Source organism: Aptenodytes patagonicus, chromosome 2 (genome assembly GCF_965638725.1).
Source record: "Aptenodytes patagonicus chromosome 2, bAptPat1.pri.cur, whole genome shotgun sequence".
NCBI lineage: Eukaryota > Metazoa > Chordata > Aves > Sphenisciformes > Spheniscidae > Aptenodytes > Aptenodytes patagonicus.
In genome coordinates, this window is record NC_134950.1 from 139,732,442 (window position 1) to 139,757,750 (window position 25,309).

The 25,309-nt window shown below is 38.6% G+C and overlaps 1 protein-coding gene across 7 annotated transcripts in view; it reads left to right on the top strand.

The window, feature by feature from the left end:
- DGKB (diacylglycerol kinase beta) overlaps positions 1–25,309 on the top strand; it is a 379,491-nt gene that overhangs the window by 10,563 nt on the left and 343,619 nt on the right. For 4 of the 7 annotated variants that reach the window (XM_076331401.1, XM_076331407.1, XM_076331406.1 and 1 more), the window contains exon 1: positions 8,592–8,679. The exons of 1 other annotated variant lie outside the window; for it this stretch is intronic. The gene's annotated coding sequence lies outside the window, so the exon portion shown is untranslated. Of the gene's footprint in view, positions 1–7,986; positions 8,043–8,200; positions 8,228–8,591; positions 8,680–25,309 lie in introns of those variants that run through there. 2 more of the 7 variants (XM_076331402.1, XM_076331403.1) reach the window with 2 other exon arrangements.

Consider the following 25,309-nt stretch of genomic DNA (forward strand, 5'->3'; position numbering starts at 1 on the left):
CTAATAAAGATATCAGTGGGCAAAGACAGCAGTACAAGGTACATCAAAGAAAAAGGTATGCTTCTTTGGGGATCTACTCTGTTTTAGATATAGCAAAATACCTTTATTACATTATTATAAAATATGTTGTCCAACTGATTTAAATAGATACCTGACCTGTCAGCAAAACCCAACTTCAGAAGGAGAAAAAAATATTCATAAATGCCACCAAAAACTATAAAAGAATCTGAGATTTAAGGGCTATAAATAGAGCAGGTGCTAGCTAGCCACTATTTGCCACTATTGATTTCTCTCCTTTCTCTAATTTCCTTGAATCCACTAAAAGTTTCTTTCTGAACACTGCTGGTGGCTTCCTTGTTACTAACTCAAGGAAAAAAATTTTTTTTTTTAACTTTTTTCATTGTTGAACCCACCTTTTCTACTTTTCATACTTAATTTTCACTGATACAAACCATCTTTGGAGACATGTTCTTCCTTGTCTTCATTCCATCAGCCCTCTGGAAAACCTTTCTTTTAAAGTAATTAAATGTAATTAGTTCTTGCTTCTTCTTTACTGTTTATTTTCTTTCAATTTCCTTTTACAGACAAGTCTTCTTAACTATTTCTAATTTATTTCAGCTTCCCAGATTTGAGCCCTCTATCTTGCTTTTAAGTTCGGCTCGCTTTCAGTTATAATAATATACATATTTCTTGAATATGTGGTGTAGTAGTACCCAAAACCTTAAGTCTTGATGCTGATTGTGGTGTTATTAATTGTTCTCTGCAGTCAGGTATACTGAAGTTAGTATAGTTTGATATCCATTTCTGGCTTACTAACGTAGTATATCTCCTTCTCTGTATTGTTTTTCCAAATAATTTCTCTCCTGAACACATTTAATGAAAATGCAAATGAAGTCGGTCTAATTAGTTAGTTAGATTTAATTAGTTAAGAAATGCGGGTTTTGAATTCTTTTAGTTCACTTGATTGTTTTATGACAAGTTATACTCAAATTTAGTGAGTGATAGGCATATGTGTGGTTTTTAATCTCAACTATATTTTGAAATAATTTCTTAGAAATTTTGTTCTTTTTCTGATGCTCACTTTTTATAGGGTGTTTTTTCAATCTAAAGAAAATTGTAATACCATTAGCTCTCTACATACTTCTTTTCCTCTCTGCTCTTTACCTTGTGCTGCACCAACCAGGAAAATGTTACCATTTTCTTTTATGGTTTACACTGAGTGTATTTTCATGGAAATTCCTAGATTAAATTCCCTCTGTTTCTCTCTTCACTATTGATTCCCTCGTTCTTTAGTCAAGTGTTGTCCTTCTCCCTTGTCTTTGTAAGCCCTGCACCTTTGTTCTCTGTCATAAGCCACTTTGTATTAATACGTTTAATAATAATCTGTAAAAGTTCTATACTGCCTCTGTAGCACTCATACATTCTGTTCTATGCTACCTCTGTCAACTCATAAATCAAGGAAAAAGTAGCTGTTCTCAGGTCCATCCTGTTTTATCTCTCATCAGATATAGTGTAGGGAGATGATTCTTATAAATTTCTTCTGTGTATCTATTTTTTGAGACATGACATTCTACTGCTGCCCCTTCATTGATCTACCTGCAGGAGGCACATATGCAGGCACGATGTTAAACAACATAAGCGACATAAGCAAAGCAAAATTTAAAGAAAATTTTGAAAACAGAGGAAGAAAGACAACAAAACCAAGAATCCCTTAATATGTGTTTCATTTTGTATTTTAGTAACAAGAATGATCTTTGTGCAAGGTGCGTACAGTAATCTAAAAGCATCTAAATTTAATAATTTAGGCCATCAGGGTTTTTTCATGATTACCATCCAACAGAGAATATATTACACTTGGATTGCTGTTAAATTAAGTTTAAAATAAACCAAAAAGCTTTCTTAGAATGAATTACATTGGTTGTTGAATGTTACATAGTGATTCTTCAATACGTGTTAAGATTCAACAAATGTTTAAGGACATGTCATATCTTTTCACAGCTGAGACAGTTCAGTAAACATATGGATGGTAATTAATGTATTAAAACCATCTTTTAAAATATAAAGCCATATTTGAGATATTTCATATAAATATATCTTTTTGTAATGTGTGCTTGCCATATGCTTCTTTTTTATATCTTGCATATATATATAGTGAAATGTAGTGAAAAAATTATGCATCTCACTGCTATAATGCTACATCAAGAAATATACAGTAAGTGCATTTTGCCCCATCCTCCTGCCCAGACCAGTACTAAAGAATTTGTATATTGCCTAATAGTCTTTATATTATAGCGTTTCAGAATGAGTGAGCTATCAGACATCTGTTTCTTAGGTAATCTTTAACAAAATAGTGTCTTTTCAACATTTCTCATTTAGTATGAGTAAGGGCTCATTCCTGCATCGTTGAAACCAATGGTACCTTTCATGTAGATTTTATCAGCTTGTCCACCCATTGCCCGATGATATCTCTGAAAATCTTCCCACTGAGTTAAGATGGCTTTTGTCCGAGGTCCATCTTTGAAACAGGAACAATAGAGGGAAAAAACTGTATATGTAGATGGAAGGTAAAAATGAGAGTAAGCTGTAAAGAAAGAAATAGTTTTAAATTCACTGAAAGGTACTCTACTATAACACATTTGTCTTTGCTTCTTTTATACTTGTCATTCTTTCCCTTAAAGTACTAGAGATAAAATATTATAAACCTAGAGTACAGACAAATCCATTAGTAATTCAAGCATTGTTACACTCATATGACAATCTATATAATCACTGGCTCATCTAGGCTTTTCCAGCCTGGCAAAGGGAAGGCTCTGGGGACACCTAACAGTAGCCTGCCAATACCCGCAAGGAGTCTGTCAAGAAGGCAGAGACACGCTCTTCATAGTTATGTATGGTGGGAAGATAAGAGGCTATGGGCATAGCTGAAGTAGAATGAGAGGTTCAGACTGGATATAAGGAAAAACTTCTTCACCATGAGGACAGTCCAGCACTGGAACAAGCCACCCACAGAGGTTATGCTGTCTCTGTCCTTGAGGGTTTGAAGATCCAACTGAACAAAGCCCCTTGGTCTGATCTCATATTTGATGCTTACTAGAGATGTCGAGAGCCTTTTTAGGCAGAATTATCCTATGATCCAATATTCAAGGTGTGATCTGTAAAATACTGATTAGAGGAGGATAATAACACCCCTCGAGCTACCGGCTGTGCTCCTGTTCATACAGCCCAGGATGGCATTGGCTTGCTTTGCTGCCAGGGCTCACTGCAGGCTCATGCTCAGCTGCTGTCTGCCAAAACCCCCAGGGCTTTTACGACAGAGCTGCTCCCCAGCCAGGCAGTGCCCAGCCTGGCCCCATCGCTGCAGGATTTTTTCTTCCCTAGTGCAGGGCTTTGCATTTGTTCTTCGCAAATTTCATAAGGTTCCTGTCAGCCCATTCCTCCAGCATGTCTAGGTCCCTCTGGATGGCAGTCCTGCCCTTGAGCATGTCAATTAGTCCTCCCAATTTGTGTCTCACCTGCAGACTTGAAGAGCGTGTACTTCTTTGTGTCCTCCAGGTCACTGATAAAGATGTAAGGACAGATCCTTTATCCTTAAAGATGTAAGGATAGATCCCTGGGCAATTCCACTTGCTATCGGCATCCAGATAGAGTGCAGCCCATTAACCACTACCCTCTGAGCCCAACCATCCAACCAGTTACTCACTCATCTAGTTTCCACCCATCCAGTCTGTAACGTCCCAACTTGGACAGAAGAATGTTGTGGGAGAAAGTGTAGAAAGCCTTGCAAAAGCCAAGAGAAGTAACATCCACTGTTCTCCTCTCATCCATATGTTCAGTCAGTTCATCACAGAGGACAGGCAGATTGATCAGGCTAGATCTACCCTTGGTAAATTCACGTTGATTGTTCCCACTCACCCTGTTCTCCTTCATGTGCCTCAAAATGTGTTCCAAGAGGACTCACCCTAGGATTCTCCCAGGCGCAGAAGTGAGACTGACTGATCTGTAGCAGTTACATAATCAAGCAAATATACCTGTATATCAGTGTTAATCCAACAGATGTGAATTCAAATGCTTTCAGTATTATATCTCGATTGCACTAATGAAAGAATAGCTAAAGATTTAGTTAGAATATCTGGTATACTGGATAACAAGCTCACAAACAATAGTTCAGCTGATTAATGTAATTTCCTCTGGTTTGCCAACAGTCCTTGATTTTCTCAAGTACAAGTATTTGCTCTGTTGCATATTTTCCTTTAGTTACCACAGATTTTTAATATATATATTGAATATCAGTAATGTGAGTGGTAGCAGACCTGCAAATGCCTCTGGGTATTTCACAAGTTTTTTTCCCCTCTTGAACTGAGCAAATAACTATGCTATTCTATGTATCAAGTGTATTATACATACTATTCTATGCTATATCCTTATCTCTACAATAGTTAATGTAAACTGATGTAAGCATGATCTATGAAAAGTCTTATTTCTGACAAAAATGGTTTGATTCCTCTTTGGATCCCTATTACTGATTGCCTGTGAATTTATTATTTCTGGGAGGGAGCAGTACAGTCCTACTGTACATTGACATTTCCTGATAAAAATACACAAGTATAGGATTACTGTGTGAAAGATGATTTTTTCACTACGTTCCATTTCCTTCACAAAAACCTTCATAAAGTGTAAGAATGGCCTAAGTTAGATGAATTAAGATTTGAGAAGTTTCTTTTTTTCTTTAACAAATTTGGTGAACTATATCTGCTTCTGATAACCATATATTCTGAAACTGATTTTCTTTATATGTAGCTTGCTTTTATCTCAGCTGAATTCACACGGAGTTAGGTTAGTTTTCAATAGTTTGCACCTGTGAGTTCGTACAGTCATGTGGCCACTGAAGTCAGATTTGGAAGACTGAACCCAGTTTCTCCCAAAAGTACCAATACACAATGACTGCAGATGACTGATATTTTTGCAACTTCTCAATAGCAAATAAAAAATATTGGAGACTGAGAATTGTTTTTGCTGTTAAGGTTCTTGAGTTTGGTGCTTTTTTCTTTCATGAATGATATCAAAACTTAGGGCCCTGAGTTCATAATAAAGGCGTATTAAATGTGCAATCTAGAGTCATGCTTAGCAACATAAATGATTTATTTAAATATCCAAACACAGATCTAAGGATATAGTATAATAAATTTAATATTTAAAATTTTGGCTATGGATTCTAGACATCTGTTGTTTTCTTTGCTGTGAGGGAATGAGCTGTTAAGAGACAAACTTTCTGCATATTTTAATCTGCTTATGGTAGGAGCTTGATTAAAGGAGGAGAGGACAGGAGCATACACAGTTTGGGCAGCATACTGCTTCTAGAACAGGACACAGCTTTGCGTTGAAACCAGAACAAAGCTGCTTACATGAATGTGCTACTCCCAAACGCTGCCACCGAGCTCTACGCTGAGGAAGCAGCTCTTCGCCATCAGCCATACTTCATCTATCTCCCATCCCTGACCTATTCTCAAAACTGCACATACTATAACCGTGTTTCTAAGGCTAGCTATGTGGATAGCAATCTTCCCAAGTATTTTTCAGTTCAAACAAAAAATCTTAATGTTAGTGTCCCTTTAGTTTGACATCTTTTATGTTGATCTTTCACAGCTCAGCTGTAGTGAGTTGGCTTTGGCCTGTGTAATGGTTGCTGCTTTTCTAAGGCAAATCAAATGTTTAATGAAGGAGTTAATTTTCCTACTTGTGTCACAAGACCTCAGATTTAGCTTTGGTGTTTCAAAGCTACAAATGTCAATGGAGTTGTCCTTCCACACTGCACACGAACTTGCTGGACCTTTTCCACTTCAGTAGGAACTGAAGTTGGACACTGTTCCAATATACAGCAGAAGAGAACAGTAAAGGCCCAACTGTAGTTGTGTACGAGTATGTGAGTATACGGAAGTTATGCACAGTATTAAAAAATGGTTGTAATTGTGAAACATAATTTTACCTAGCAATTTTCATTTTAATATGACCTTATATAACTGAGGGTGCTCAAAACCAATTTTTAAGGCAATATGGTCATTCAAAACCAGGCCCCCCTTCCCCAAACCACTAGATCAAGCATTTTATTGCAAGGCCTATAAAATTTTTGTGTTGTACTGGAGTGATTTATCCCAATTAAGTAACTAGTCACTGTACTTCAGTGTTTTGATCCATGTTTAGTAACTTGAGGCTCAAATACACTGGGACTGAATTCCTTCCCTGGGAGAAAAAGAATCTCTTGAAATCAGTGTTTTAAAGGGAAAGCAATATATTAAACATGGGAGACTAAACCTAAGTACTTGTCATGTGCTACTATGAAGCTGCTATTTGGAAAGATATTTATAAGTTTGACTACTGGATCTGAATTTAAAGGCTAATATGTGTGATACAACACCTCCTAGAACACATTTTTCCAAAGATACAGAGAATTTTTTGTTTATTTTGGTTTTGGGTGCATATGAAGAGAGATGAATGGATTTTTTTAATAGTGAGCTTATTAAGGAACATCAAAACTATATCACACTGAAATTTTAGTTGTGAATGCCTTTATATCACTTACATATTTATACCATACATTATTTATTGCATTATATAACATAAAAATACATTTACTTATACACTTGAAGCTCATCTAAATATTCAAACTCTTGCTAAACAAAAAGCTGGAGTGTTAATGAGGTTTGGAAATGTGCTAATTCAAAACAGTTAAATGCCTTTTACCATGTTGTGTAGAACCCAATTTACAGACAGTAGGTACCATATAGTCTGAGGAAGCCACTTACAGTGTGCTAGGTGAATTAAGGAATTCTCCTTTAAGAAATCAAAAATCTTTATAAACAAAATCGGGCTGGCAAGGTTTCACATGGTTACTAAAAGAAAGAGGATTCCAAAAATTTCTAGCACTCGCGTGTGATGTGAAAATTAAACCCTTTAAATGTAGATTTCAGAAGGGAAGAATGGATGCAGTTCCAAAATAAAAAATCTTGGTAAATTTTTTTGTATTTTCATATTTTGATGGTCTTATTAAATAAAATCATTAGCAGTATGCTAATTTTTCATCTGTATTGCCCGAAACACTCTTCAAAGCTAAAGTCTTTTTAGTGCCATATACCAACAAAGTCAATCTAGATAGGAATTAATGGTCATTAGAGTTAACCAAGCCATCAGGATCCCAGCTGATGTTCTGAGGTTAACCTGAGAATGGCACCCAAGACTCGGGGAAGATGGAAGTTTGGCAGCGTTTGCACTGCTTATAAATCTGCCAGCGTGTCAGGGGAATTTCTTTTGGTCGAGACAAATTGCCATCACACACACTGGGAAGCTGTCAGTGAAAGTTTGACCTGCTCCCTTGTTCTGTGTCTTGGTAAGTGGGAGGCACTTACATAAAGACATTAATTTTCATGCCATTGCAACTCTGTTTCCTCTTTTTTCTTTTCCGATTAAACCTGCAAATTCTTACGGGCCCTAGCTCTGTTATTGCTCCCTACAGGAAGATTCCCAAACACGTGCTGGAGGAAAGCGGGGGGGGGGACAGGGCAACATTTCGAGCAGCGAGATTCGTGAAGGTCCCTCAGCAGGGACGGCCAAATGGAGGCTGTCGAGCCGGGCACGGCTGGCAGCCGCTGAAGCGGCTCCTGGACGGGGGGGGCCGGTCACCGGGCCGGCCCTGCCGGGACGCAGCGGCTGTCGCGGACCGGCCGGAGCCGCGGCGGCGAGAGAGCAGCCTCCCCCGGCCCCCTTGAGCCGCGGACCCCGGCGGCGCAGCGCCCGCGCACCTGCGTGGGAGCCGCTGCGCGGCCGCCGCCTGCCCTCGCCGCCCCGCGGCAGCGCGCTCAGCACCGGGCGGCAGGTACGCGAGGGCGGGCGCCGCGCAGGTGCGCAGGGCGGGCCGCGCACAGCCCCTCCGTGCCCCCGCGGCTGCGCGGGCGCGGGCGCTGTCAGAGCCCCGCTGCCTCGTAGCGGGCGGGAGGGCGACCGGCAGCCCGGCGCGGCCACCGCCGGCGGGGAGACCCGGTAAACTTTGGGTAAGTGTTGAGCGGGCGCGGGGGCAGCGTCTCTCGGCGCCGGGGGGCGGGTGGGGAAGGGGGAGCGGAGCGGAGCCGTGCGGAGCGGTGCGCGGGTCTTGCCGCACCGCCACCCGAGCGCGGAGCAGGCGCGGGGCCGCGGAGTCGGCGGGCAGCGCCCGGAGGATGCAGGCGCCGGACAACAGGTACCGCAGCTGAGCGGGGGGCGGGAGGGGCTGCGTGCGGGAGTGTGCGTGAGTGAGTGTGTGAGTGTGTGTGTGTGTGTGTGTGTGTGTGTCGCCTGTCCCCTCCCCCCTGCCGCCCGGCCAGAAAGGGGGTGGGAGATGTGCTGGCGCACAGCCGCTTAAAACCGCGCGGCCCGGCGGTGGCTGCCTGTTCCCGCGGGGAGGGCAGCTGCCGGGATCCGCGCTGCGCCGCGGACGGCGGCGGGAAGCGGGGCGGAGGGCGGCGGTGGCCCCGCGGGGCCGGGCGCGCTGGGCTGCGGCAGCCGGCGGTAGGGCGGGGGGGGGGGGGCTGGCGGCGGTGGCGCCGTTGCTGGCGGTCGCCCGGCTGGATGGCCGGTTCCCGCGGCTGCCCAGGGCGCCGGGCTCTCTCGCATCCCAGGGCCGTGCGTTTCCTTCTCCTGCATCGCACTGCAGTAAGTTCGCGAGTCGCTGGGCGGCTGGACTGGTTGCAGTCGCGGAACTGGGGGGGCCGTGTATGTACGGGAGGGTGTGTGTATGGACGTAGTGGAGGGGCTAGGCAGAAAGTTGTAGCTAACCGTGCCGTATTGAATTTGTCACGACTCGTGGCTTTGGTTTCTAGTTAATGCCAGTTTGCCTCGTTGACCTACATCGCTTTGCTCAACACCAGTCAATGTCCTGATGCTGCCCGGGCTTCCATTGATAGCTGGGTTCAAAACGGTGAATTGCTGAAGCACGCAGTGTGGGTGAGAACATAGTGAGTGCAGGAAACAAAAGGTGCAACTGCAAACTTATGCTTTGAAGGCTGGTCTGCTGAAACTTTGAGTGTTGATGTGACGTGACAGACTGTCTGTCTAAGGGTCTTTTCCAGGAAGAATTAAAAATCCTGTACAAAGCTTTTGCATGTCTGAAGTCAAATTAGATACAGCTTATTCTTGTTTTGTGTGGTCCAGTGTTGTTCTGGTTCATTTTGTTGAAAAGAGTTTTATTTGTCAGGAGCGCATGTAATTACATTTTTCATTGTGATTATCCTGTTTTTGAAATGGATGCAAGGTTTTCTCAAAAGATTAGTGTGTCATAAGTATTTTTTTCCCTAGCTAAACAAGCAGATTGTAGGGTCTTCAGTTAATTCTTTCTATTTGACTGCTTTTCTACAAATTTAGTGAGAACTTCATTAATTTTCAAAAGCAGTTTTATCTGGTTGATGTAACTTCAGAAAGCAGATGGAATAAGCTTTTAAAATCCATATCATAAAATAAGAAAGGGAATGCAACAGGATGGGGAAAATGAGTGATTCTTGCAGGAGGAATAGTTTTGTGTTTGTTTTTTTTTTTTTTTTAAGCCACTAAAAATTTCTTCTACTCCCATTTAGGTCAAGTGACCTAACGTAGCAAGGGAGTAGTTTTTGTTCTTTGCACTTGAATGGTATAATGCTTCCACATATATTAAAACGTCATTATACATTCGAAAAAAATTATACCACGAACCTAATATGCATTCCCAAATGACTGAACTTGTGCTATGCTTTATGGATAAAATGGCAGGAAATAAGTTCTTTGTTTCTCCCCAAAGTGATAATCCAGTATTGCTCAGAGCCTGAAATGCCTGTGTGGTACAGAACGAAAACAAGCATCAAGAAACATGGGGCATCACAAAGCAATGCTTTCCTCCTGGGGCTTACGTCGTCCCTTGCTCATTTGTCAAGGTGGAAGGACTTTGTTGTTTATCATGGCAGGGAAGTCCTGAAACAATTATTCAACAGTCTGTAAGGTGTGTGGAGTGAGATATTTTATGCTATGGATTTGAAATATTTGGGGCCCGAATCTGTTAATCTAATTTAGGTGGCTGCAAACAACTGAAGTTGCTGCCCTTTAGCAGGTTTAGGAAAAAACACACTTTGTTATGTTTGTTTGGGAAGAAGAAATACATACGAACTGTTACTTACAAACTGAAATCATCTTTTGTAAACACCTATAGGTGTCTCAAACATATAAAGCACAGTGTTCAGTAGCAATGCATAAATGAACAGATAAGTTATTTTTGAAGAGTTTATGCAGTTTGAAAGTAACAAAGTTGATATCTGTTTTAAAGAGCACTAGACATGAGTGTTTGATTTATAAGGAGATTCTGCACCATTTCTGCTCTAGAACTAAGTGTCATTCAGGTGACACTTTATGGGACAGGTCTGGGTACCTCTTGCCAATGGAATGAGATCACTGGAACAGGAATGAAGAGAATGATAAGAGGGTTGTAGGAAACCTGCTAGAGCAGCATTTCGATAAAGCAGAGTGTAAACAGAGCACATTTGGGAGTGAAGGTGGTAATAGGTCAAATTGGAAAGCTTCAAAGTCAGTGAGCTGGATGGCTGGGCTGGCCTTCTTTTGCTTTGTGCTTGTATGACAGTAGCACTGAGTTCTTGTGAATGGCACCTATAGAATGAAAGATAGTGCGTTTAAGTTATGTTTTATAATTAGTAAATATTAACAACATACATGGATGATACATAAGGTTTCATTCTCTTTGAATTGTTATGACCTTAGAATCCCTGTTACGAATTCAATCGTTGGTAAGTTGCACCTTCTGCACACAATTTTAACAAGTCTCTTTAAAGCCTCAATTATTTCTGATGTTTCCTTGATTAAAGTTAACTTAGTTGTAAAGAGCACTTTATGTGATGATACCTGTATTCATAGTGTATCTTCTCATCTTTTGTTATTGTGAGAGTTGTGCACTGTTGTGAAAGGTGTGTGACGAAACGTTCCCATCTGTATCTAGAATTATGAAAGAGTGACAACAATCATAATGGAGGGGAAAACGGAAAGAACAGGTCTCGTTTTGTAGTTTGGTGTTCAGGAGCAAAAGAATTTCAGCCAGACTTCACCTGGAAAGGAGAACTTGGGAAAGACATCTGTGTTTATTTTAAAGTTATGATGTGAAACCTGGGAGACGTCAACAGAGTGCAGTGCTATTGAAGAACGGGATGCTGGCCTCCTGAAAGCATTAGTTTTGGATTCCAGTTCCCTACTTCTTGTCGCTGTCAAGTGAAGTTTGCAGCCTACTTCAGGAGTTGCCAATTGAGCTTCGCACTACTGTCTCAAACAAAAAATAAATTAAAAAAATGTACTGGGCCTTGCTCTGGATATCATTCACAGTTTTTTTTTATACCCGTGCAGAATGAGTTCTAAGTCTTATTCTGTAGGAAATACAGCATTTCACAGCCAGTTTAATCAATAGTAGATAGTATAAAAGGTTAAAAAAATTCTTTCTGTGAGAAGAATTCCCCGTAAAGGATCTGTTGACCTTCAGTTCTGAGTTTCAGTCAGAGGACTCTTGCCCATTGTTTCCTGCGGCACTTACAAAATAATTAGTAACAGTAATAGTAGACTTAGGACAATTATTTGTCCATAATTGTAGTTTTTCATAACAGTATTAATAATTTTCTCTTTGGGGACTAGCTTTATAGCTGAACCAGCAAATTCATAGTACTGGAGGAAAGCTTAAGAAGTGTCATACTGGGTCTCACTGAAAAGAATTAGATGTCTATAGTTATTTTTGATACCTTGTCTACAAGAGTGGGAAAAGGTTTAAATTTGGGCTTTGAAAATGATATCAGTTTGTCAACCTGACCTAGTTTTCATTACACTAATGATGCTTTTACTACGGATAGAAATGGTCTGATGCAGGTAAGGTATTTAGGCCAATTTAGGAAGTCGAGAGGTAAATTTTTATTTATTTATTTATTTATATGAAATAATGATGTGTAACTGTCCCAAAACACCCAGTAAAACAGCTTTATGCAATGTAGAACACATTTTCCTTTTTTAATTGTTTCTGAAGGAAATGGAAGATTTCTCTGAATAATGTTTGCAGCAGTTTAGCCCTGAGGGGATATAGTCTTGTTTAGTTAGTTTGCCACAAGTTTAAAAGCTTAACAAATCTAGGTGTTTGGAGGCTGTTTAATTATTTCTTGTCCAACCCCTGAATACCAGTTTGGAATGTAAATGTACAACTCTGACACCGTTGTGCTGCCCTAAACTATTTAAAAAAAAATAAATAAAACAAAAGCAAACTTGTAAATACATTTGTCAGTTCAATGTTACTAATTAGATTTATAATTGCTGGGACAGTTTAACTTTTTTGGTTTTAGATAATGTTTATTATTTCTATAATAAACCATGAATAAAATGACCTCTAGGCACTTCTTTCTTGTCTGTTAAGGATTTTAATTTTCAGGAATGGACCTTTTATAAATGCTGGCAGAAATCTTTAGTTAATGCAAATGCCATGAATTATCTTTTCTTTTTTTTTTTTTTTAAGTTTGATTTTCAACAACATTTTGATTTCTTGGTTTGAAATTGTTGTGATTTTTTTCATAATGTGTTTGATGGGATGGCTAGTGCTCAGTAGTAGTAATTAATAGTTGACTCTCTAGAAGAGAAGAATCCCGACAGATAAATGATGCAGTTTTCACGAAAGTCTATGTTGCACTGTGTGCATCAAACTCTGAGCCTTCTGCTGTGAAATGGTGCTTTGCTTCCCTTTTGGGTTGTCTTGTGGGACATTATGAAGGATTCCAATGTAGTGGTGGTTTATTCAGGGAACTTGGAGAACTCTCATGGATGATAGAAACTTGATCCTTTTTTCCTTTGTCTTGTAAAACATGTTGCATAAAGGAAAAGCAACTAGTCAAATTTATTCTGTTTGGTCTAAATGTGTCTGCAGGTGGACACTTCCGATGCTTACACTGGTTCAAGTTTGGAAATTGTCTGAAACCAATCCTGAACACTGTTAAAGTACATGTGGCTTTTTCATGCAGTTACATGTTTGGATGATTGTGGTCCTAGATGGTTGACAAGCTAGACTGAAGCAAAAGGTAGAAATGGCAAATAGTAAGGCAACTGTATCAGCCCAGGAAAGAATCGTGGATGATGTGAAATCAGCAGACTTTCCTGTCTTCTTACCACTGAAAGAAGTGGTATCTTGTAAATCTCGTCCATAGAGGCTATGGCCTAGACGTAAGCGGTATGAACCACTGCATCCCAAGAATCAAGAGTCTGCTGCTTCTTTCCTCTGGCATCTTTTGCCTCTTTAATTGTGGATTTTCTCATGTTTCCTGCATGAATGGTTGCGTTCATCGACTGAATGGGAGGTAGTATTAGGATAAGGCCAGAAAGATGTTTTTAAGAAGGGAGGAAGGAAAAAAGAAAAAAAGGGAGATAACAGAATTAATAGTCAAAAAAATGGTATTGAAGTAGATGAAAACAGACAAATATGTGATTACAGACAGGAATAAATGAAGCATGCGAAAGGAAATTTAATGGTTACCGTTATTGTTTTCTTCCCCCCCCCAAGTTTAGTCTTCAAAGAAATTCTTTTTCTGAAATTTAAAAGAACTTAAGCTAGTGAATTCTGTGAAAAGGTTTTAGGATTAGAAATGTAAAACTTGGATGAATCTCTTTTATATAGCCAGGGTACTGCGTCCTTGTACTAGAATTTTTTTACTCAAGATTTTTACTTTGGCTATTTCTTCATATCTTGATAATTGAGTCATCGTTTACAGTTTAAAGTTTTGATAATGTTAAAAATATACATAAATTGGCCTAATCTGTCCTATATTCAGTATCTAAATACCATCTGGTTACCTTCTGTGTCTCCTGTGATTGCTAATGGAAAGACAAAAGCACCTGCTGAGGGAAATTTTAATTTTAAGATGAGCATCCTATATAGGTCAGCTGAAGTACATTGTGGATGTATCCAGGTCTCTCAATTCATTATAAAGGGTGCCTGGTTGGGATGACTGTTTCACAGTTCAAGGTCTAATTTTAAGGCATCTGGCTTTGAGTGAGATAAATTGTAGCCTTGGGTATTTTCTCAACTAGAAGGAAAAGTGTAAGGGAGAATTGAACCCCTAAGAACGCATCAAATCTTCTCCATGCATTACTGAAAATAAACACAGAGTAAAATAGCCTTAAAAAAAGTAGTTGCTTAGAATGGGCCACATGCCAGAAGTTAAATATCAAAGGACCTATTTTTAAATATATCTAAATAAACAAGTACTTTGGAGCATTTCCATTTTTCTTCATGTCCTAAAAACATGGTATGATATGTGTTTATCAAAAAAGCCTGTGTCTTAATTCCTTATTGATAGACAATATTCCAATAACACTTTTTTATGGAAAATAAAAATTATAGAATTTTCTGAAAATTCTGGATTTACTTTGAATCTGCAAAGTCTTGCTCAGGATTTAGTTTTACTTTGTTCCACGTCACACACATTGAAAAACTTACCACGTCTGTGCCCAGGTTTATCTTCATATGCTGTTGTAAATTTAAAATTGTATAGTACTACAATGACTTCTGCTCAGGAGGGGCAGTGGGTCATTTTGCCGTTTTTACTTTAAAAGCACTCATGAAAAGGTTGGTGTTTAAATAGCCTTACAACTTCTATGTCAAAGAATTCAAACGTTCTAAACAATGTAATCTTTTATATAACAGAGAGATAAAACTTTGTACTGCCCTTTGTTAGGCTTAGTGCTGTTGACACAACCATTTCTTCATAAAAGTAGAATGGCTGGAGGAATCCTGAGGAAACTCCCAGCTTTGAAGATTAGGTGTTGATCGCAGTAGATTACTCTGATAAGTATATTCATTTACTTCCTCTTTAAATTTAAAATGCCAAGTGGTAATTTTGTATTCCTTACATAGTAAAATACCATATTCAGTTATGAATCTTTTTGCCTTTGTGAAGTCAAAATAATGACTCGTATAAAAGCTTTATGTTCTGTCAAAGACTGTTTCCTATAAATAATTTAGGCATCCAGAAACTATAAAACCAACTTGTGAGGTTACTTGTATGTGTGATCAAGATACTTTTCTATCCTATTACACAGTGCACCAGTATGGTGACTTTTACATGTCCCTGTTGGTGTTGAGAAAAGTAATCTTGATGGATGATCCAGTACTTATATCTAGTTGCATCTCTAATGAACAAGAGGAAATTCAAGTCTCTAGTAAGGATTGCTGTGTGTTCTTATTCAGGTCTGGTGAGCCAGAGGTCAGGGTAGATCATCTGTCAATGACAGAAGAATTTTGTAGAATCACACAAATACACTTTTCCAAATAACAGTAACATGTTCAATCATATTTCAGTGTAGCTTAACGAGCAGATAGCTGTAGAGGAAACTGATAAGAATATGTAAGCCATTATACTTTTGAAAAACTCCTTCAGGGTTGGGGCCATAGTCCCTCTGACCTTATTTCGGTTCAGGGTGCTTTCCTGGTCATCTCTGGTCACTCAGAGAAGCTTTTTCATTTCAGATCCTACATTAGTGACTCTCAAAATGCTGTCCGGCTAAAGGAAGAGATGACCTATTACCCTTTCAGTATCTTAACGTGTTGGTGTATTAAGACAGTGAATTCTGCATGATTAGTCCAGGACCCTAACTGAAAGGACAAACACTGCTATGGGAGTGGAATAATGCTTTCATCATCTAGAAACCTTCAAAACTTCTGTAATTCATCCGTAGTTAATCTACCATCTTCATCTATCTTAAGATAAAATTAAATAAAAGCATTATTTGCAAAATCCAAAATAAACTATTGTGAAGCATGGATTTATAATGACAGCAGTTACAGAACTGAAAGACATTCTTGCTTTGTTTACTTGTACTAAAATCAGATCAAAATCTTCTATGTATCGTGACGAGGTACAACTCCTTAGATTTGTTGTGAGGTCAAGGTCTGGTTCGTCTTGCATTATTTACGTTCTTGTCCAGCTTTCACTGGAGAGCATCACAAGCAGGAAAAGTTTGCCAATTCTTGTACATATTTCTTGGCAAGTTCTGCAGTTTTCATTCAGATTTAAATGCTTCATCCCTTCCCCTTAGAGATTATTAATCTTTAATTTATTCAGGAAAAGTTTCAGCACTCCTCCCCTTGTCTTGTTTACTGTTCTCATTCTTTGGAAATGCAAATATGTATTTGGCAGAGCAGGTGCCATCTCTTCTAAGCTATGAGCAAATTATTAACCCCCAATGCTGTTCCTCTCCAGGGAAGTTGATATATATATCCCAATATGAAGATCTTCTGTACTTGCTGAATCTTGTCTTTTCATATCAACGTGTACGTTGGTAACTGTGCTTGATACTAACATGTGAATATGAATCACATGTGTAGCTCATTGTTGCATGTTGATATCAAAATTGATTTTCATCCTGTTTAGGCTGACTGAGTCCCAATTCTATGTTTGAGGGATGCGTTGACACTTACAGAGGTGTATAGAACCTGTATGTCTACTTTCTTTATAGAACCTAAACGTCTCAGACACTTAAAACCAGTATCTACTACATCTATTTAAATGTTTTAGGGATATGCAAGGAATGATAAAGAGAAATTCCTGGTGCAAAGCACAAAGTTTGGAGAAATTTTAGACTGTTCAAAAATCAAGCACCTGAAGGCAGAACAGCTGTGGTGATGATTTTCAACCTGTGGGTGTTGTAGAAGGGAAGATAATACTTAGTCTTACCTCGTCTTCAACAATGTTGTCATTGTTTCTGCAGATTTAACACAAATTTCACTGAGTACTTCTTTTTTTTTGATAACCTAATGGAATTGAAGAAGGGAAGTGGAAGAAAGGCAGTTCATGACAGCATATCCTTTCTGTCTTTAAATGCCCCGTAATACCCTTAAATAGGATGTAAACAGCATGATGTGAAGACCTTAAATATTGTCGTTAAGTTTTTCGTGGAGAAGAATCATATGTATAGTAGATGGATTCTTCTGAAGAGTTGATAATGCAGATTACATTCCTCAATATAGTTGCAGTGGGATTCCGTAAATGATTGCAAGCACAATTAGAACTTAAAGGGATGTTTTCCATTAATTATTATCTAGTTATTTTTGAAAACTATACATATTGCCAGTAAAACCTTTTGTTTGTATGCCCCAAGGTTTATGGGAAGTATGTGCCGTATATGTGGCAAGTGAGCACACACACTACAGAGTGTGGTAAACATTGTAGCATTTACTTTTTTCAGAGAAAAATAATTACTATTGACCAGTTTGTCTGGACTTTTTGTGGAGTCATATTCTGCACATTCATATCCATATCAAGACAAGGCACTATTAGTGGGGAAGGTGAATGGGATCATTCTTCATCCCTCTTAGAAGCATAAGGATAGCTTTACTGGAACAGACTAGAAGTCTGTTTGGACTAGTATGCTGTCTCCTAACAGCGATTATCAAGGGAACAATACAAGAATAGGCTTAGCATCCCCAGAGCATTCCTCCAGGCTCTGACACTCGTTATACACATTTATTATTTTACAGATGTCTGCCCGTTGCTTCTTTTTGAAGCTGGAAGAGCTCTAGTGTACTTTTTTGTTCCTTATGAGCAGGTTGCTCCATCTTTTTTGTCCTTCTCTTTTTCCAGTTCTACTCTAATCAATTTGAAAATCCAAAAACTCTATATGTTATTCAAAATGCAAGTGTACCAGGGTTCTATACGATGGAATAAATTATTTTATTCTGTGTTCCTTTCTGAATACTTTTTTTTGAACGCTGCTGAGCACTGATCTGATGTTTTCTGATTATAATTCCAAAATTTCATTTCTGAGTGATAACTCATTGCTGATGAGCTCACTGCTCATCACTTTAAGTGTACTGCTAGGATTTTTTTTCTCTATGTGACTTACTTTATATTCATCAATGCTGAGGCATATGAGACTATTCCAGTGGGAAGTGGAGGGTAGCATTAACAAGCAAAAGAAAGGAGAGTCAGGCTATTAGGGGATTTAGTGCCTATATTATACATAAATTCTGTTTCAACTCTAAATCTTTTCCTGTATCTATCCTTAAAAACATTATGGTATCTGCGTTAAATGTTTCATTGGTATGGGTATAATAGCAAGTAGAAGAATGACTTGATCATCCATTGGAAATGGGTTGTTTTTCTTCGTGAATAAAATACATAGTGAACTTAAAATTATCTAAAAGGTAAACTTCATAACAGTCTAATGAATCACACCTCTTCTGTAAACTTACTCATTTAAAGAATTATTAGAAATAAAAATATGTTTTAAAAATTCTTTTGAAATGTTTAGGGGTTTTTTTGTTTTTCTGTGTTTGCTAGTCTTCTAACCGTAACCTAATACAAAGTATTCTGCTGCATAATACATAAATACTTTGACTTTGTCAATTCAGAACATGGATGTGTGTATATATAAGTATGTATACATTCTATATAAATTTATATTGACTGCATGCTGAATATGCCAGCAAATATTCATTTTATGTTGTGAACATGATTAAATTTATAACTGTCAGAAGGTTTCTGTAACGGTATAGAAATTGAAGTTTTGAGGTGCTAGTTAAAGAAACATTTCCCAACCAAGTGACTAACCCTAACTGGGATCACATTACTTCTGGATGAAGTCCAAAACCTGACAGAAATGTTGGTTTTTATCTAGATCATACATCCAACAGAAGCAGAGTTTGTAAGTAACTGGTGCTATGTGTGTATGTATTATTACTAAATAATTGACTGTATATTACAATATTGTTGTTACTTAAAAAAAAAAAATCAACACCGCATTCATCCTCTTTTAATGGACTAATGTAGCAATGGGAACATGGGGCTGGAATGGATCACATGGACCATTGTGTCTAGTCATTTATAGCCTCAGGAAACAAGTCATAGATGCTTCATTCAGATGGGGTTCACTGAGCATCAATTTTGCACGCCCTTACCACAAGCCACAGAATGTCTCCATACAGTCTAAAAAATAACTTAAGATTTATCATACAAGACTAAGACATTAAAACAATAATGCTACAAGAAGAAAGAGGGCAAAATACTGAGATAATTTTAGTTTGGAATAAAACGTAATACTTTGGTTATGTTTGTATGCCTTCTGTGCTCATCTGTGAAGATATTTAAGCAAAGCAGTTACCGTCACAATTTTTTAAGGTCTGCTATTTTGAATTTAAATATTGAAGAAGGCGGGAACAGTATTATGTCTTAATTTGTAATTGTGACTATTCTCACTGGAAGTCTGTTTCAAGAATTGTACTTCTGTGAAGTTGGTGATCACACTTAATTGAAAAAAATACATTTCCCATAAAGTATTCTGTATGAACTACTTGTCATAAATAATGCTTGTAAACAATAGTGCTTATAAACAGTAAAGTATATAGCCTTGCATTACATCATTTCTTTAATCCTTTTAGTAGGAGTTACAGTTCTGTGACATGTTACATGAATCTAAGAGAAATATTGTCTGGTATTTCATAGGTAGTCTGAACTAATGAGATAGACTGGTGCTACCCCGTTAGGTGTAGAGTAAAAGAACTTATATTACAAAGAAATCCAGGCAATTTTAGCACAGTAAGATACATATTTAATAATGACCACTGAAATGTTCTGGGCTAGTAAAATTAATGAATACTGAACACTATCAAATGACAGTGTGTTATTCTGTGGATCTGAACTTGCGAAGGTGAATATGATAAAGCAAGGGAATAGTAAATGAGGAAGGCTTATGCTGTCAGACGCCAGTTACTACTCCTTTTAAAGTTCATTTATACTGAAAATATTGAGGTAGACTGAGCAATGTTTCCTACACTTTGAAGTTTTGAAGAAAAAATGATGTATAGTATAAAATCAATGCATCGTAATGCTGATTATTGAGATGTGACCTCTGGTATTGTGGGTGTCTTGGCAAAATTTATCAAGTTTATTTTCTGTGTATTTTCCCTAAGCTATATTTGTGTTGTGGCCCTCACAGGAGATGCATAGAAAGCATATGCAGGCAGCTTCTAACCCATTGATACTCTGAGGGAGTTACATTAGGATTTTGATCACGATGAAGTCATGCCTCTGGAACTGACAATGACCTTCCTTCTGCGTGTGGAGCTGCCGCTGACATAGGCGGGAATTTCGCTCGTGTGCAGATCATGGTATGCAGTCCCTGAGAGAGGCTTCAGTTAAGCAATTTGTGGTCAGTAACGTGGGAATTGGTAGTGAGCTGTATTTGAAATGCCCTGCTGCAGTCATAACTTCATTCATTTTGGAGAACTGAAATCAGAAGATGTGTGGATCTGATATTTAATTAGTTTTATAACCTTCAGATCTTTAGGTGATTTTCCTCATAATGGGCTTGCACATAGAAGATGCACGTGCAGATGTGAACATAATGTAAATTCTTTTTATTTTCAATACAAGAAAAATACGCTTGAACTTTTAAAAATTATTTTTCTATTCCTCTGGGTCTTGCTATATTGGAACAGTGCTTACAACTCTGCTTTCTAGGAATATGTAAAATATATACATTAATTCTTACAGAATTAATATTTCAGTCATCAGTCTCCAGGTGTGGCCATTTGTTCTAGATCACTGTTGTTCCTGTACTTTGCTGTATATTGTTAATCAGCTATGCATTATACAATAGTTTTTTGTGTTGCATTGGTGCCATGGTGGTAAGAATCTTAGAAATATGGAAACATACTAATATAATCTAGGGAATTCTTTAGTAACAATTATATATTTCTTATGCTACGTGGAAATACATATTCAGTGATATATGGAACTAAGTCTTCTAAAATAAAAATGTTAATCTATGTGTGTAAGCCTCTTCCTGCGCCATTATCGTAGAGTCAGCGAAACGTGCGACAGAAGGTGAGCTCAGCTCAGAGTTATTCCCCTTGTTGCCCACACTTTTTTATAGCATTTTGGAAAAAATTCCTGTTACATTTCCTAAACCAGACCACCAAAAGGGCAGCTGAGGAAAATTCCAACCATGTCTGTCTTATACCCCCTACCCCCTGTCTTACAGCCTCTGACTGCTGCTGCAGCCCTGTTTTTTAAATCTCTGCTGCTGCCTCCTCACTTTCCATGTCCTTGAGCTGTTCCTGCTTTTTCTTTTCCACTGGATGTTGATAATGCACTCTGAGGATTAGGAACCGCGAAGATGGGAGCTGCTTGGGCTGATCTCAAAGGCTGATAGGGCACTGCCAGTGGTGACTGCGGTGGAAGCGACTGCAGCAGAGAGAAGCTGGATTTCTACTCAGCAAGTTAGCTATTTTGGTGGTGGGTGTTTTTTGTGTTTTTTTTTTTTTTTTTTTTTGGTGGGGGGGTTGGTTTGTTTGCATATGCTCCCCCCCCCCCCCCCCGAAGACTGGGGAGAACCGGCGTGTATAGGAAATGAAGGGAAAAAACAGGAAGTATTATAAAATCTGTATGTTTCTTTTCAAATGCTTACTGCCTTGAAGAGATGGTGAGGGTGTTTTTTTCGCCCTTTCTGAAATGGAATTCCAGTAAAAATTCAGGATGCCTTCATGTCTGACTTAACTGTGCATCTTTTCTTTCAATTTCTGCAAATGTTCAGTTTGGTTCGTACAGACATGGTATAGGGGAAGGTGATTTGCTACCATCCTATTACCAGTGGGCAGGCGCTGACAGGATTGTCATATGCACAGTCATGCTTGATTTGCATTTTATTTCAGAGTGTTTGGGGTGTATTTATGTTTCAAAATGCTTACTTTTCTACTTGGGATGATTACAGCAGTTAGTGATATGTGAAAAGTCAATCTGTGCTCCTATTTGCCAAGTGCTGGGGCTAAAATTTAGCATTGTGTGAAAGCGAGCAGGTCCTAGGCAAAGATGCTCAGAGTTGAGTGAGTCTTTGCTTTTTGAATGAAGGAATGGACCGTATTATTTTGTGGAAATTGCACTCTGTGAGGATTGCTTCTTCAGAGAGCCAAAGTGCTACTGTTAAAGATGATTTGCGAGAGCAGACAACAGATTGACTGCAAACAGATTCCTGCAAAGCGGCAGGAAAAGTTGGTAGGAACAACCACACACAATCAAATAAAATCTGTCACGGACTTTTTTTTTTTTTGGCCGCCTTTTTTTTTTGTGTGTGTGTGAGAGATGCTTAGAATCATTTTCCTGGTAGGTAAAAGCACAGTGGGAAATGGTTGTGTGGGTTTCAGAGACACTCTGGAAATGCTGTTGTGTTTTTTGGGAAAACCTGTTGACCTGAGTGGAAGCCTCGTCACCGCGTCCTGCACAGGCAGAGCAGGAAAACTGCAGCTGCTGCCGGGTCCTCTTGTGCTGCGGAGGGAGGCACAAGAATGTGAGAATGGGAGGTGAAAGATTGAAGATGGGCACATTCCTCCTCAAGGATGCGGGGAGCCAGGACAGCTGTGTCTGCGAGCGAGGCAATGTGCTGTGGCTTTGGAATGGGTAGAGCAAAGAATTTTTTGTTTGAGGGCATTCACTAAGCCCTTGGTGAATTCCAGAGCACAAGAGGAACAAACAAAATGCTGTGGTGAATGTTTGAGCAACATCCAGTTAGAGAGATGTGAAACGGTGCTCGGAGGAAAGAAGCACACTGGGATCAAGGATAAATTGGGGGCTGTGATGTCTGGGAGGTGTGAGGGGGGAAGGTTCTTTGACAAGGGAAAGAAAGATGTGGCTTCATGTTGATGTTGCAGTTGCTGTGATTTCATATCAAGTTGTTAGAAATTTTTTATGAAGTTTTGCATATCACTTTTATTACTAGTGTTCCAGTTTGGACCTATTTTGACAGGGGCATCATCTGCATGACTAAAAGAATTCTAAATATGAAAAAAAAATGCTCCCTACCTCATTGATATTTAAAAAAACCTGTAACAAACCAAACCCAGAACACCCATGTGAAGTGTGTATTGCAAAACTAGTGATATCTATGTGCGATGTGTGGAGGGTGTGGGTTAGATTCAATATGCCTTTTACATGTTTTAAAATTATTACCCATCTATCTACAAAATTGAAGCAATTTATGGAACTGGTGAAATGAATATTGAAGTTCTGTGATACTGCTCTTACTGTCATCTGGCTACGTTACTGCTGTCTGCCTGGACGATTGTGTAAAAGGATACAGTACCTTTGAACTAGACCATTTGACCAAAAAATATTAATAATCTAAGAGCATTGGTTATGCTATGAAAACATTGGAATTCTTAGATAATAGCTGTTTAATGAAGTTAATGGAAGCTTTTGTCCTAATTGGAAGCCAGACATGAGATAATATGAAGCTGTACTGATGCAGAAGGTTATTGTTCTTTTGAAAGGGGTTTCAGATGACTTCACCAGGGGATTTCTGGGGATGTTCCTCTGTGTATCTGTTGCTAAATAACAGCTCTGGTGCAGTGTAAATAAGGATAGTATGCCTCTTAATATAAAGTATTTGTTTTGGACTTACATCAGAACTTTATGGTTACTTTGGTATTTTACAAAGATCTTATTTTCTAAAGTAAATAAACAAAGAAAGTCATGGTGTTTTCACGGCATTAAAATTTATAGTTGCATTTCTGTCAGAGAAATATCCTCAAAAGAGGGTAGACAATAACAAGACATGAAAATATATTCTTCCTTTCTTGATGTTCTGTAGAGCAGGTGTAGTGCATCTAAGGTATTTGGCATGATGAACTTTGTTCACAGCGCTGACTAAAAGAAAGGTCCCTCTTCCCCCTGCCGCCCCGTGGTCCTTTCTGCGGCTGTGGCATCCGCACTGTTTGCAGTGTATCCTGTGGAAGGACCGAGGTGACACTGGTCAAACATGAGGGTAATGTTAGACTGTCAGATCCCAAACTTTTTTGCTCATGGCCATCTGGCCTCTCTAGGTCCGTGCCCCCACGCCTGCTTACTTTTGCTGGTATGCATGATGCTGTTGGCTGTTCTGCTGCTGCCACAGCATTTGCAGGTACCTGTGGCACAGGGTATTACTGATGGGGGTGTGAGTGGAAGGGAAGGGAGCCAGCAGGACTCGCCTCCCGGGAAAGCTGGGACTCCCCATGCAACCCTTGCTTTATGGGGATTCTCATCTGCCTCTGCAGCCATGGAGCTGTCCCACACGTGACCATTCCATCCATGTACCTTCTCACCTGTTTGGGAAAAAATGAAGATTAAGGGGATAATTTAGTGGTAATGCTACAGCTTTCTGAGTTTTTCAGAATCATTTCAATCAAAAGTGTTTAAGCTAGGTAAAAAAAGTACTTTGGGACATCTTGTTCCATTTATTTTTTAAGACTATTCTCCATAGAAAATCACTGGAGAGTTCTTCTTGAAACAGATGGCACAATGTGGGCCATTGTAATGCAACTTTCTTTGTAAAATGCAGTGTCCCAGGGCAAATTTACCACAAATGGAGCAATCGTGATGTCCCATAAAAGAGAATACATATGTTTTTGCAACTTTTGACATATCTAAAAAATATGCATAACTCTGCCAAGCAAGCAAAGCTTGCTATTTTCAGTAAAGTATTTTTGGGCTTTTGGAGTATTTTGAAACTGCTCGTACAGTAACAGCTCTGACTATTCAGGAAAACTTTGTACATCCAAAAGTTTAAAAATCAATAAATACAGTATTATCTGGAATTATGACTAGCAAGAAGATATATTAGATCTCTCTCCCCTTGAACTTTTTGGCAGAAAAATAATGCACATTTTGTGTTAATATTATTTACTGGAATTTTTTAGTTAATATGTATAGATTTTGAAGCCATAAAATAAAGGAATACTGTATAGATATCAAAACAGAAATACTTAAGAGTCATCTTTCTGGTTCGCAACTAATCAGTGTGAGTATCTGTCTCGTCTGTTTTCTGTGCCAACTTGAACTTAGTAATTAATTATGCAATACTGTTGTAAGAGGTCTGCTACCATTGTTAGTGACACCTGTTATTAAAAGGACTAGATAAATTTAATGAATAACTAAAATAGGGGAGAAATACCCAAAACAATATGAAAGATTATTTATTTTCATCAGAATATTCTGATGTATCTATACAGAAATATGTATGTTCATATTTCTTATGTTCATAATTTCTTATGTTCATAATTTCACCTTTATCATAGGTAGGTTTCTAAAATACTAGCAAGATATAATAGCAGTAATATTCGATATACTTATGCTGAAGAAAAATGAGAATAGGAAACATAAAATTACGTTGTACATATATTTACAACAGGATATTTTTACAGTGAATTTTGTAGGTATACTAAATCTGTTTTTAATTCTTTTAAGATGCCAAAATAAATAACTTG